The 14,322-nt window shown below is 39.4% G+C and overlaps 1 long non-coding RNA gene across 1 annotated transcript in view; it reads left to right on the plus strand.

The window, feature by feature from the left end:
* The window catches only part of LOC306995938, a 51,811-nt gene extending 39,123 nt beyond the window's left edge, over nt 1-12,688 (plus strand). The window contains exon 3 of the long non-coding RNA XR_013796954.1: nt 12,567-12,688. This is a non-coding gene — a long non-coding RNA (uncharacterized lncRNA). The remainder of the gene's footprint in view (nt 1-12,566) is intronic.
* The last annotated feature ends 1,634 nt before the right edge of the window (nt 12,689-14,322 follow it).

The raw sequence follows: 14,322 nt of genomic DNA on the forward strand, positions 1-14,322 counted from the left end.
CTGTAAAGGACACACACTAGATTTAATTATTGCAAATGACTCATCTCTTTCTAATCTCTCAGTTGTGGATGCTGGTCTTTCTGATCATCTAGCTATCCTTTTTAATATCGAGACATTTCACTCTAGTAGAAAGACTTCACGAACTATTTCTTTCCGTAAATGGCAATCAATTGATCATGCTACCTTTGCAAACTCGATTGTCTCTTCTTTAGTTGACATGTCTTCTGCTCCTCTTGAGGATAAAATTTCAGTATTTAATAATGTCCTTACAGCCAACTTGGACATCTTTGCACCCATAAAAACACGTAATGTTTCTTATGCACAGTCAGCCCCCTGGTATAATGGTGACTTGCGTATACAGAAGGCTATGTGTCGGAAATTAGAGCGAAAATGGCGGCACTCTGGTTTAAATGTGTTCCACCAGGCCTGGATAGATTGCTTGTCAAACTACAGAGTAGCCATTGGAACTGCAAGATCTGCCTATTTCTCAAACATTATTGATAATAATCATAGCAATCCCAGGAAGCTCTTTCATACAATTAATAGTCTGCTTAAAGCAGATAGTGTCAGTTTTCTGACTCCATCTGACTGGCTGTGCAATGAGTTTCTCAAATCTTTCAGTGAGAAAATTTACAATATTCGCACAAATATCCATTCCTTGCAGTCTGCCGATCTTACAGTTAATACTCCTAGGTTCTCTGGCATTCCTTTATCCAAATTTACTTTGCTACAACCTGAGATGCTCTGCAACCAGGTTTCTAGTATGAAAGCTACCACTTGCATACTTGATCCCGTGCCTGGTGGCCTGTTTAAATCCTGCTTTGGTCCTTTATGTCCCTCAGTCCTTGCTATAATAAATGACTCTCTGTCAACTGGGGAGGTGCCAGCAGCACTTAAAACTGCTGCGGTTACTCCCGTTTTAAAAAAGCAAAATTCTGATGTGAGTAATCTGTTAAATTATCGGCCAATCTCAAATCTATCGTTTCTGTCTAAAATCCTGGAGGGTGTGGTTGCAGCTCAATTAAACAAACACTTAATCGAAAATAAACTATTTGAGCCACACCAATCAGGATTTCGAAAATTACATAGCACTGAGACTGCGTTGGTGAAGGTCGCAAATGACTTACTGATTGCCTCCGACTCCGGCTCCACGTCCATTCTCATTCTTTTGGATCTCAGCTCAGCCTTCGACACTATTGACCATGCCCTACTACTAAATCGCCTCGAACATGTATTTGGCTTGTCAGAGACTGTTCTTGACTGGTTTAAGTCCTATTTCACTGACCGCAGTCAATTTGTTTTTATGGGTGGTTATAGGTCCAAAGTTGGTTCTGTTCATACGGGTGTTCCACAAGGGTCAGTCTTGGGTCCCATACTCTTTAGTTTGTACATCTATCCACTTGGTCAATTACTACAATCGCTCAACCTTAACTATCACTTTTATGCTGATGATACACAGATTTATATACATACTAGACCGGGTCAGCAAGTGAACGTTGGGCATCTTTCTAACTGTATTGCTGAGATAAAGATTTGGATGTCCAATAATTTTCTGTCTCTAAATGGCTCAAAAACAGAAGTTATGCTCCTTGGAACTCCACATCAACTGCGAAAGGTTGGGTCTCCTACTTTGTCTGTTGATGGTGTTGCACTGGAGTTTAAGACCAAATTAAAAAATCTGGGTGTCATATTTGACGCCACACTGTCATTTGAGCCTTTTGTCCAGAACACAGTTAAGACATCTTTTTATCACCTCAGAAATATAGCCCGGCTACGTCCTATGTTGTCCTTTTCGGTAGCTGAGAAGTTGATAAACTCTTTTGTCTTCTCGCGCATTGACTACTGCAATGGTCTTCTAGCTGGGGTATCTAAATCATCACTGGATAAATTGCAATATCTTCAAAATTCAGCTGCTAGAGTACTATCTGGGGTCAGGGCCAGGGACCATATAACCCCGGTCTTGGAGTCCCTGCACTGGCTACCTGTTAGGTACCGTATTGATTTTAAAATCCTTTTGCTGGCCTATAAATCTCTGCACAATCTGGCACCCCAGTATTTGACTAACTTATTAATCCCCTACACACCACGTCGCAATCTGCGCTCCTCACAGAGTGGTCTTTTGGTTGTTCCGAAGACACGGCTTCATACGTGGGGTGACCGAGCATTTTCCGTCTATGCTCCTAAGCTCTGGAATTCTCTCCCGGCCAACATCAGGGAAGCAAATACACTAGTGACTTTTAAATCTCGTCTTAAAACTCTTTATTTTAGGATTGCTTTTACCTGAACTTGATTTTATGTTTATTTTTTTTATTCTATTTTATTTTTTATTGTATCTTCATTGTGTTTATTCAATTGTTGTTATGCTTGTCTGTAAAGCGCTTTGAGAAAGCTACTTTTAAAGGCGCTATACAAAATAAATATATTATTATTATTATTATGTAATAGGGTGTACAATAGTGATGATGATGTGAATAATTGCATGACAATTTGTAATATTTTTCTTATTAGTAGCCTATTATGATTTTGATTATTAATGACGCTTATTGTTATTTAGAAGAAGAATGTCTTTGTCATTATTATTATTTGTATTAGGCTATAGGCTAATTATTGTTTATTTTATTAATTTAATAAAGAACTCTGTCTCTTATTCCAAAAGATCCATGTATAGGCTACTTTTGTGTCTATTCGTTTTTCCTTTTTAAAGTAGGCTAATTGAAAAACGAAAAATTAACGGTTGTCTTTTTAAAACGCAAAGTTGAACACCAAAAGTTTAATTTGAACTGGCAACACCAACTGCTGCGCAAAAAAAGTAAATATCGACGAATTTTCAGATTTTTGTTTAATGACTTTTTGCCCCTTTATTAAACATGTAAAATATACACAAATTAATATGGAAAACATGTCGATTTTAATGGTTTTCTAAGGTCAAATTAGAATCTGGAATTGATATTTTCCCGCAGTGATGAATGAGAAGAGCCAATATTAAACTATTGTTTTCTAAGTCGGCTAAGATCTCCATCTTCGCTGTTAATGCGCTTTTAGAGAGAAATGCACCTTTCATACGGATTACTTAATCAGAACAAAATGTATTAGCTTTCGATTCGAATTTGTTCGTTTTAAAGTGGACATTTCAAGCTTTAGATAGGCTATATTTTGTTTCAGTTCTCGCGCTCCAGTTCACGGAGATCATGAAACTGATTGTTTTATTTTATTTTACAAAAGCACAACGTTTTCTTGTAGTTACAAATAATGTATTATTATTTTCAGTATGACCAGAAATGATGGAGTATTTTAAATTGTTTCACTATTGATAGGAAAAAGTGTTCGCGCGCGCGCCTCCGTGCCATCCAGTGCGCGTTCCACACTCCGCTCCACAAACCCTTTGGATATGCGTCAAAATCTTGTGTTTATTTGTGATAATCTTAGTCCTGTATTATTATTGTCTAACCCGTATTATGAATGTCATTTGACGAATTGCTTTGTTCCTTTTTTGGATAAAAGCGTCTTCTAAATATAGCCTAGTAATAATGATGATAATTATTATTATTTGCGGACACGGACCCCAAACACACCGCGTCTTCAGGTGACTGTAAATGCGCAAAAACTGTTTCCATTGCAGTTTTGCGAAATATTCCTTTTTCGAATTGCCTGAAAAACCTCCTCATGCGAGCGTAAAAACTTTTTTTGCGATAAACGCCAGTTTTTGCGAAATTGACGTGTTTCCATTGGGCGTATTTTCAATTCGCAATTTCAATTTGCGCAATTTGAAGGGTAATGGAAACGCATTACTGAACCCAGTCCGTGCACGCATGCCGGGCTTAACTCACAAAAATAAACACTGAAGTTTATAATTTCTGTTGTTGTTTTTTTACAGGGTCATAATATATCATATCTTTAGTTTGTCAGTGCGTTTTGTGGTGTTAGGAATTGTTTTTCTGCGCATTTCAGCACTAACTCAAAACGTGCGTACATGTACACCACCTCCTGAGCTGGCGTAGGATTTGAGCGTGCCGTACGCCAACGTCCATATTGATAAATCGCAAAGTCACCGTGGTTTTGGGTGTACGCCAGGTGTACGCTGGAAATTTGGTGTACGCACTTTTGATAAATGAGGGCCAATGAGCCCAACAGGTGGTTGGAATTTAAAAGGCTGATTTTCGCGCTTCAGGGCAGTGACGAGTGACGAGTACATTATGTAGTCCAGTTGTCCAGACACCTTAGGCACAACCTTAAGCAATGGCCCTGAACGGTGGTTTAATGTCAACATTGTGACAACGCTGTAACAACCTTCACCACACAACGTAGCTAAAGCAACCTTTTGGCCATATTGTTAAAACGTTGTTAGAAGGTCGGGTACGTTGTGCCAACGTTTTGTGTTTGCTGGGCTGTCACTTCTGTCTGGTCTATATCTTGGTTTTGTGACAGAGCCCTGACACTCCTATGTTGTCTTGTCTGTGTGCCTTGTACAAAAGTGGCTTCTGAGTGTTTTCATTAGCTGCATGTTCATGTCTCGTTTTGTGTGAGTACATGGCTGGTGATTTGTTTTACTGGCCATGTGCTTGTGTTCTAGTATGTTTGGTGTGAGCGGGGCTAGACAATAGACAGGAGAGCACATGGCACAAGGAAACATGCATGACAAGCCATGTGCTCTCCTGTTTATTGTCTAGCCCCGCCCATCTTGTTACCTGATTGATTAATTTGCCGCTCCTTTCAAACACTTCAAGACTCCTTTCAAGACTTGGTCAGAGATATAATAGCGATACCTGATTCAAGACTAAATTTTTTTGAGATGATTGTTTTTGATGAACCCGTTGAATCAATGAACAGATCGCACTGTTCAATTCATTCCCAAATTGGACTACAGTGTGCAGAGGACTTGGCTGAAGCCAAGTTACTTTTGCCGAATTTTAGTACTGTTAATACTGAAAATATTTAAGTTATAAACTTGTGTAAGGTGCTTTTGAATGAAAATACTGCTGTAAAAAGATAAGCTGATTAAGGAATTGTTCACCTAATAATGGAAATCCTGTCATCATTCAACTATCCCTTTAATAGCGTAGGACGAGTTTTGTTAATAAAAAGAAACATTTGCTTATTTGCAGGTCATGCATATTTAATGTCTTCATCCACTAATCTTTTTTAGCTGGCAGTTTGATAACTTGTACTTTTATTGAGGACTTATACTTTTACTGGTGTAATATTTCACTAGAATATCAGTACTTTAACTCCGGTATTTGGTCCAGCAATCCCCTTTCACATAAGGCTGATTTAATTGCCAATATGCATGTTTTCCTCAGTTCTACACAGTTATTTGACTCCACTCTTACCTCTAGGCTATACTCAGATTACTCAGATTAAAGAACTGTCGCAACATCTTTCAGTTCTAGGGGCAACAGTTTGAAAGTTGTAGCGACAGAGAGAGAGAGAGAGAGAGAGAGAGAGGGATGAGGTGTGCGCCACAAGAAAAGAGTGGTAGCACTTTTACACTGCTGAGAGAAATAGCTAAGGGATTTCTTATTTTCTTTTCTTTGCTTTTATAGTGCAGGCCAGTTTAGAGAGGAAAGTGGGGAATGAAATTGAGACATGATGCTGGCCAGATCTGAACCTGCATCCCCTTGAGCACCACAGGTCTTTAAGCATTCTCTAACCTCATTCTTTCCTACTTTTCTCCAGTTTTCAGTGTATTCCATGTCGTATTAAAGTGGACCTTTTATGCTTTTTCAGATATTACCTTACATGCAATGTAGCTGTTTGTGAATGTAAAAGATCTGCAAAGTTTTAAAGATCAAAGTGCTTGATATATATAAAGCTAATGTCTCGCAAAAGAAAGAATCGATTCGGAACTGCCGAAACAAGTCGTCAACAATTCTAGTCTCACTTCCGTAAACGGAACAATGTAACAAATTTGCATAATGCCCGTCTATGGTCTTCATTTGGCTGCCCGCAAACAGTTTCTACTTTGACCCGCCCTCAAACACTGATTGATTCGTGTTGTGTACATGTCGAGACGACGTTATTATCTGCACTGCAAAAGCAAATTCTCTATACACTTCCAAAGGATGAGGATGTAAAGAGTCAATGATTAAAATTACCACAGCGATACAACAGCAGTATAACCTTTTGTTGCGTTTCCGTCATTTTACTGATGACTGGTTCTCGAAATCTCTGCCAACATGGGATTTGCAAAACGCTTATCAATTAAAGATGGGATAGTGCCCACTTTACTTGGACCAACTACCTCCTCTGAATCACAACCTATACAGATTAATTATTGATGTATATATTTTCTACCCAGTGCAGCTGTAGGTCTCGGGCTAACTCATGTTATTAACGTCATACTGAAACAGTTCTGCTAATCAGCTGTGCGCCCACTATTACCTCAAATTGTGTCAATTAATGCAGATTGTCTGAGTAATGATGAAGGATGGAGCAAGATTTTGGTTGACAAACTGTGATGTTATGTCATTCACGATAGTGCTCGGTTAACGTATGCACTAATGATACAGTTCCCACATGTGCATTACAATAAATAAAAAATATACACATTGGTTTGTTGATGAACATATTTGTTAATGCTGATGTAGAGGAATTAGTTACAACCTCTCATAATGTATGATAAACTGAGTAAAACTGATCACTGAGAAATGTCCTGCTAAGTCATCTTTGCGATGGAGGTTTGGGTTGAATAAATAGTTCTTCCAATGTTTTTATTGGACTCGCGCTCAACTTGATATGGTAAAATCGACACCATCGTTTTGGTCCTAACAGAGTGTACAATCGCTAGGGTTTGAGGAAGCCTCAGGAGCTGCAATTCGGATATGGTAATGGTCGTTTCATTTCCGACACACTGTAAGCAGTAGACCAATCACGTTGCAGGCTCGCGAAATGGAGGGATTTAGAGAGAACGGATCTTCGAAAGATTACTTTTTAGAAAAGATGTGTTCAATGTATATTATGAGAAAATAAAATTATTTTTTGACCTTTAATGTATGTAAACATATTGTAAGAGACCTCCAAAACAAAATTAGGAACCTTTAAAATAGCATGATAGGGGCACTTTACCATTTCAACAAGAATCCATGATTGAAAGAACTGCACATAATGCAGGAAAAGCTTGGGCAGTGTGAATGAACAAAATCTCACAACAGTTGCTGCAAAAAATTCTTTGTGTGAAAGAGCCCTGTATCATCTATTGGAATAGTATTCATTGCATCTCCCTCTTTGGTGAATGCTGGGAGTGGGTGTGAAATTCAAAAGGACATATTTTCAGCATTCAAACTGATGATGATGAAACATAATCTAATGAGTTTCATCGTGAAAGTTGAGATACTCAACTAGAATGAGTGAAGAAAACCAAGGTCAACATCTCAGATGTTCTGCCATTTATTTAGAAGGAAGCCATCATGAAGCCTTTTGGGAAACGATTGTGTCAGAATCAGCTGCTCTGAATCATGTTCTCTGAAAACAGACAGGCGTACACTTTGACCCTCCCTAATAAACCCGTTAAGGTTTCTTTTTGTGTTGCTCTTAGGGGAGATCTCAAATGTAGTGTATGTCAGCTCTGAAACTGCAGCGCTTTGAATGTGTGGATATAGACGACAAACAGCCTGTATTGCTTCCACATACACAGCCAATCAGAAATGAGTGACATTTAAATTCCCTGAGCATAAGGCAACTGAAAATACTGAGAGAGGAAAAGACCACAGCAGGAGCAGGCAAGTAACCCGACATGACTCTTAGAGCTGGGAGTGTGTGCGTGTGTGCGTGTGTGCGTGTGTGTGTGTGTGTGTGTGTGTGTGTGTGTGTGTGTGTGTGTGTGTGTGTGTGTGTGTGTGTGTGTGAGAGCAGGGACTCGTGTCAGCAGAGGGGCTGGCTGATGGAACGTCAGAGGCTGCAGATGAAGGGATGAGAAATGACGATGAGCCGAGCTTGGCTGTGTGGCACTGGTCAAAAGCGTGTGAGGGAGATGTGAGCTCTGTAGATCAGATTAATCTTTACTCAGATGAGACGAAAGGGAAAAGCATCAAGGCTAGGTATTTTTCCCTGATAAGTTTGTTGCTGCTGTCCATTGGGCACAAAGATTGAGGGGCTACAAATTCAGTTCAGACTTTGTGCGGCACCTTTTGTGCAAACAGTGCAGTATGATGTGCTGGTAAATACGTAATAAATAAATACACAAGTAAATCCTTTATTTATTAAAAGAAACAAAACTTTGGCATGAATCATTTATAGTTTCCAATCTAATTTACTTCAGTCACTGGTGGTCTAGTGCTGGAGTTAGCAGTTTGTTTTGTTTTTTGTCTTAATGAAATTGTCCTTTATATTTCAATATTAATATTATCATGTTTTGTCAATATTTCATCATATTAATACATTTTGTTTTCCATTTTTGTTGACTGTTTAAGGTATTTTTCTTGTCCTATTTTTGTCAACAGAAGCTTTGTAATAAAAATGAAATATTTAATTAATCTTATTAAAAACTTAATTAAATCAAAATAATTGAATTATCTTAATTATACATCTTTCTTTTTTTTCTTGTCAGCATGTTTGTTGGATGACTGTTGATGTAGCGGGATGAACAAAAACAGATATAACGGATGTGGTGTCAAGCCTTTGAGAGGTGGCTTTTAAATAAGTCAACATCAATGTCAAAAAGGGGGGCAATAGTGTGTCCAAAGGGTTTGTGTTGCATAAAATGAAAGGGTGTGTGTTGTCATCACAGGCTGGTTGGTGTGGGTAGGATCCGGGCCCAGCAGGGGTGGTTTAAACCCTCAACCTCAGGATACAGAGTTCAATATTTCTAAAAGAGACTAGTCTTTTCTGAGTGCACGCTGCCAGCAGTACACCTTTACTGTGCCCCTCCTCTCACACCTGCTGTAGTCAGGAGACCGACTACAAGGCGGAGACCAAAAGGATGGGGCGGCACTGACATAAGGCTAGGCGGTAATTCTGTGATTCTGGATAAGAGTGGTGAGACCAGCACATCAACATCCATGAGGACTAGCAGCATCCATTACTTTGGCATTTTTTTTCTCCATCGCAAGGCATGTTCTTGCACTGATTTTTATGTCATGTACATTGACAAAGTGCCTTTACAAAGAAGTATAAACATATTAAGTGAATGAAAGTAAGTAGAATTCGCCTTTGGCTAAGTCATACCCTAGAATGTAGATTGACCAATCACAGCGCAGCCAAGAACGAGCTCCCACAGAGGTCCGACACTTTTTCACAGCGCTCCATTGACTTTAACACAGGCGTCTCATATTTTTGGTCTCGGCAGGCTATTACCGTCGTAGTTTTATCAAAAATATGGTTAAACGTTGTGCCTGGGGCATTTGTAACACAGATTCGCGTTTCCCAGAGAGGTTGGAGGGGGGTGTCCGTATTTTTCCCTTCCCAAAACCGAAGTCAAATCCTGACAAGTGTCGTTTTTGGATTAAACTGTGTGGACGTCCTCACAGTCAGCTAAACCCCTCAAGGATCAACAAGCACACTTTTGTGTGCTCTAAGATACATTTTGCTTTTAACCTTACTGTGAAGTTATACTAGCTAGTCTTGATATGCTAGCACACGCTGCTAATAAATACAACTTTATACTCGCGTAGTCCGTTTGCTTTGTAATAACGATTATAGAAATGAATAGAGACCTACCCAGCTTTTCATGAACAGTGTTGCTCCTTGATATTGTTAGTCCCAGCCTCCGTCTCGATTAGGATATGCGGTGGTTCATTTTTTGACTGTGACCATTATGCTTTTGCCTCTATTTGGATGCCTTGTTGTTGCTTGCGTTTCCACCCGTATGTCTTGAATATAGCCTTTGAACGCATATTGCAGCCCCTTTTGCCTACTTCTATCGGACACTTTATTTTCTGCTTTATAAAAGTTTGATAAAATTTCAGCAGGAAGATCTGTCACAGCATAAGCCATGTTGATACCAAACCAGATTCCAGATGAAGTTGACGGACGTAGCAACAGTAACTAAGGGGGGTGGGGCTTAGCCAAAGGTGAATTGTAACTGAATTTCCTTCAGTTTTACTGGAGAGAGAGAGAGACAGAGAGATGTTGTTTAAATGTATTATGTATATATCATAAAATTTCCTCTTTCTAACATTCAAATTCACTTTCTGTGCTAAATGCATATCTTTGAATGTTGCTATGTGTCTTTCTCTTATTTTAGCATTTTTAGCCATAAGCACTGTTGTATCAAGTTAAAAAGTTAAACTTTTAAAAATGCATCTTAAGACTTTTTTGCATTGATTTTACTGCACTATGTTTTTGAGCGCAAGAAGGCATCCTCTGTGAACAACCCCTCAGAGAGCCCGATGTCTTCTGCAGGCTGTTCCATAGTTGGGGACTGAGCATCCTCATAAATGCTAGTTTTGACTGTTAGAACACGTTTAGAAGACCACAGAGACCTGTTTGTAATAAACTTCACTAGCTTATTAGATATGGGCTGAGCTGCAAACACATTAAGAGATCTGAACACCAGTAAACCAAAATCAATTTAAGATTTACTAATCAAGGATGCGTAATGCGATAAAGCTGAAACATTTGGGGCCCTTTATCATGAAGGCCAGCATGAGGACTGCCTGAAACAAAGATGAGACGTAATGTATTCTGTGTTAGGACCGAAATGCTGAGGGGAGGCAGAGCTAAATAAATGCTTGATGGGATTTACTGGAAATTTCACGCTTTGCGACGTCCACCGCTTCTGTCACTGCTTCTTGTTCATCCCTTTTGTTCACTTGGAGATTTTATGCACAAAATAATGTTAAAGAGAGGTTTCAGAACTTCATCTCTCTTTCACTCCATCCCTTTCGTTCCCTCTCTTCTAATTGCAATGCATACACATTAAGCGATCCATATTTTCAGACCTACTCGCTCTCTCTCTTTCTCTCTCTCTTTTTATCTCTTTCTCACCTAATTGCATGCGCACATTAACATATATTTCCATTCGGGCTAAAAGCAGTGGCTTTGTCTGCCACCGAATATCAAGAGAATGTTCCTGCATGTTTATGAGTGATGGAGACGTGGGACATCTATGAACAGAAAATGACATTTTGTTCACATTGGAAACAGAATGTTGTAGGGAAGTGGTGTGTGTGTGTGTGTGTGTGTGTGTGTGTGTGTGTGTGTGTGTGTGTGTGTGTGTGTGTGTGTGTGTGTGTGTGTGTGTGTGTGTGTGTGTGTGTGTGTGTGTGTGTGTGAGACAGTTTTGGCATTATTTATTGACATGGAACGAAAGCAGCCTTAAGAAATCCAGCATATTCTCTGCCATCTCACGATCAGGGATTAGCCAAGTCTGCATGGGCAAGCATACACACACACACTCTATCTTTGTCACACACTCCGAAAAATGCAATCACTTAAACTCCAAGTAAAGCAAAGACCTCATATGCATGCAAACACACGTTAAATTAATTAACTGAAGTAATTAGTCATCCCCATTTAAGGTATGACATTACTGAGAGCGAGAGAGAGAGAGAGCCATCGACTGTGGAAACAGAAGTCAACTTGCAGACACTCGGTCGCCATGGGAACCACTGATGCGCTCGACAGGGGGTCACACATGATCAGGTCAGCCCAGAGCCCCCTTATCGACTTGTGCTGTTTACAGATTTCACTTTGTTTCTCCGTCTCACATCCGTGCGATGGGGGGCCGCAATGTTTTTATAGGAAAGAAATGGCATTGTCCTCTAAAAGCTGACAAGCCTTTGATTTTTTTCTGACTCCCATTCTTTGTGGTCTCTCCTGATGAAATGTCCTGTGGTGTGATGTGGCGCTCTGATCTAGGACCAGCTGTTGAGCCTAAACATTATCAGAGAAAGCACATGGCTGCTCTTAGACTGGTGGACATGGGTAGCCAGTGAACGCACTGCTGCATGTGGGAGGAAAACTCGCTGTTTCCATTATTAAGGCTGAGGTATTGAACAGGCAAACGGACTAGAAAAGAACACACTCACAGTACTGAACGTTTTGCTGAGAAAGAAGGAAGGAAAGTGAAAAGAAGAAAAAGAAAACCATGAGATGGGGCCCCACCCAAGTCTGTAGTAGAAATGAAATAGTGGCGTTTATGAAAACAGTTTTATTTTTCCCATTCTATCACTCTCACATTAGGTTGTTTATTTTGTGTTGCTGATTCTTTTTGGTTTAAAGGGTTCGTATGATGTGTGTTCATGTTTTCCTTTTTCTTTAGTGTGTTATTTAGCTGTTTGTGCATGTATAAGATCTGCAAAGTTACAAAGCTCTCCCACAAAAATATGTATTCTATTTAAAAGAGAAGGCAGATCCAGACCTAGCTAAAATGCCTACTGTAGATCACATACCTACGTCACTAGGTTGATATATTTGCATAATGCCACCCCACATGCATACGCAAAGAAAGAAGGCGTGGCTTCAGTTATTGTAGTAGTGTTGTTGCCCTCATGAGACGCTGTGTGTTTCTATGCAAAAGCAAAAGTACTTGTTTTGGCCTTCCGAAAGTGGACGCAATTAGGAATCAGTGATTAAGATTTATTTACACACTGTTCCAGAACAGTACAACCCAAATATTTGTGTGTGTGCAGCGCATTTTACGGAGGATGGTTTCCTGAACCTGGGAGAGTACAAGACCGGCTGTCCACAAAGGCTATTTCTAAAAAATGGGGCAATTCCAACTTTGCTAATGCAATCTGCCACTTCTGAATCAGAGCCTGTAAGTATAGTTTATTATAATTTGCTAAAGTATTTGCTATTGACGGTTCAAATGTTGAGTTATGTGCAGTGTAGAGTAACACATATTGTTTGTCGTTCTTATGAGCAAAAGTGCAGAGATGGATTTAAGTTTACAGACATAGTATCCTTTGTTTCTCTGCTTATAAAATGATAAACATGGATGCACTACGTGTTCTGTTTCACACTGGCCGTTCTGCTGAAGTTGCACTTGCAAAGTTCGTCCCGATCGATCGGCTTGTTCATCTGCATTTTCAGAATCCAACTCTGACGACATTATTAACTGCCTTTATAATTGCTTTGAAAGCTGAAGTTTGTGATTATGATAAGGGGGCGTTACATTTCTGACACACGCTTGAGGTGTTCGGCCAATCACAACGCACTGGGTCAGCTGGCCAATCAATCAATCAGCGTACGCCTTGCACAAGAATCAGCATTCAGTTTTTAGGTGTGCAATATATTTATTTATGGTATAGGTTGTGCGATTAACCGATATATCCATATTTTTCAACATGGAAGTAAGCTATTTCCTGTGCGAAACTTCCTATTCTTTAGTTTAATAAAACAAAGTGCAGTAAATGGTAAAACGGTTTATGATTATGATAATAAATTAAAATATGAAAACAAAAATATCTGACCACAGAAGCCTTGCACATTTAAGGTAAAATTATGTCACCTGATTTAACACTAAAAATAAGAATAATACAAAATAAGATAATAATAAATATTACAGTGGTACAATATAATTTCGTAGATTTCGATACTTGATCCCGATGTGCATTATACAGCACAGTTCGTCAGATCACACGGTGTGATGTGAAGCGTGGAAAATGTTGACAAAGGATTAATTTGTCAGCACAAGGCCACTGAAGAGATGTTTTCATTTAATGAGATATTTATTATTAATCCACACAAATGTCAGTCTAGAAAATGCCCTTTTTTCCTCTGCAGATCGTGTATTTAACTGCAGCAGCGCGAGCACAAGCGCTCAGCGTGCGCTCAGGGACTCTGCGTCTGACAGCCGCAGCCCGTTTTTCTTCCAAAGGGCTATAGAGAACAAGCTCTGAACTTTAATAAGACTAAATGAGCTTCCAAAAGCAGAGATAAAGTGCATTTTATCCCTGCTGTGTAGAAATCGGATGGTCCAAATGCATTCATCACTGTATAAAAGAAACAGAATACGATGAAGACACAATCTAAAATGGAGGACTATGGAATAGCGAAAATACTACAGTATGATCTTGCCTTGGTTAATAATTCGTAATTAAGTATATACTATATAGTTACAAAGTCTTAAAGACTTTTCTTCTGTTTATTTGAAAGATCCAACCAATCAAGCTTTTAACTATGGTGGCCAGAAGCGGACATGTTCGGTTTACTTAGTTTTGTCGTGGCCACGACATAATAAATCGTGGGAATGTGATATGTCGAGGCCACGAGATATTAATTTGTGGGAACGTCATATTAAAGGCACACTATTTAATTTTTCGCCACTAGAGGTAGCTTGATGACGCCTTGATTTCGTGGAATCATGGGAGTTGTTGACTTCACCTCTACAGCCAGTGGAGAATACGATGGGACTCGGACAAAAATCATATTTATGGATGACCG

Source organism: Phoxinus phoxinus (genome assembly GCF_949152265.1).
Source record: "Phoxinus phoxinus genome assembly, chromosome: 3".
Lineage (NCBI taxonomy): Eukaryota > Metazoa > Chordata > Actinopteri > Cypriniformes > Leuciscidae > Phoxinus > Phoxinus phoxinus.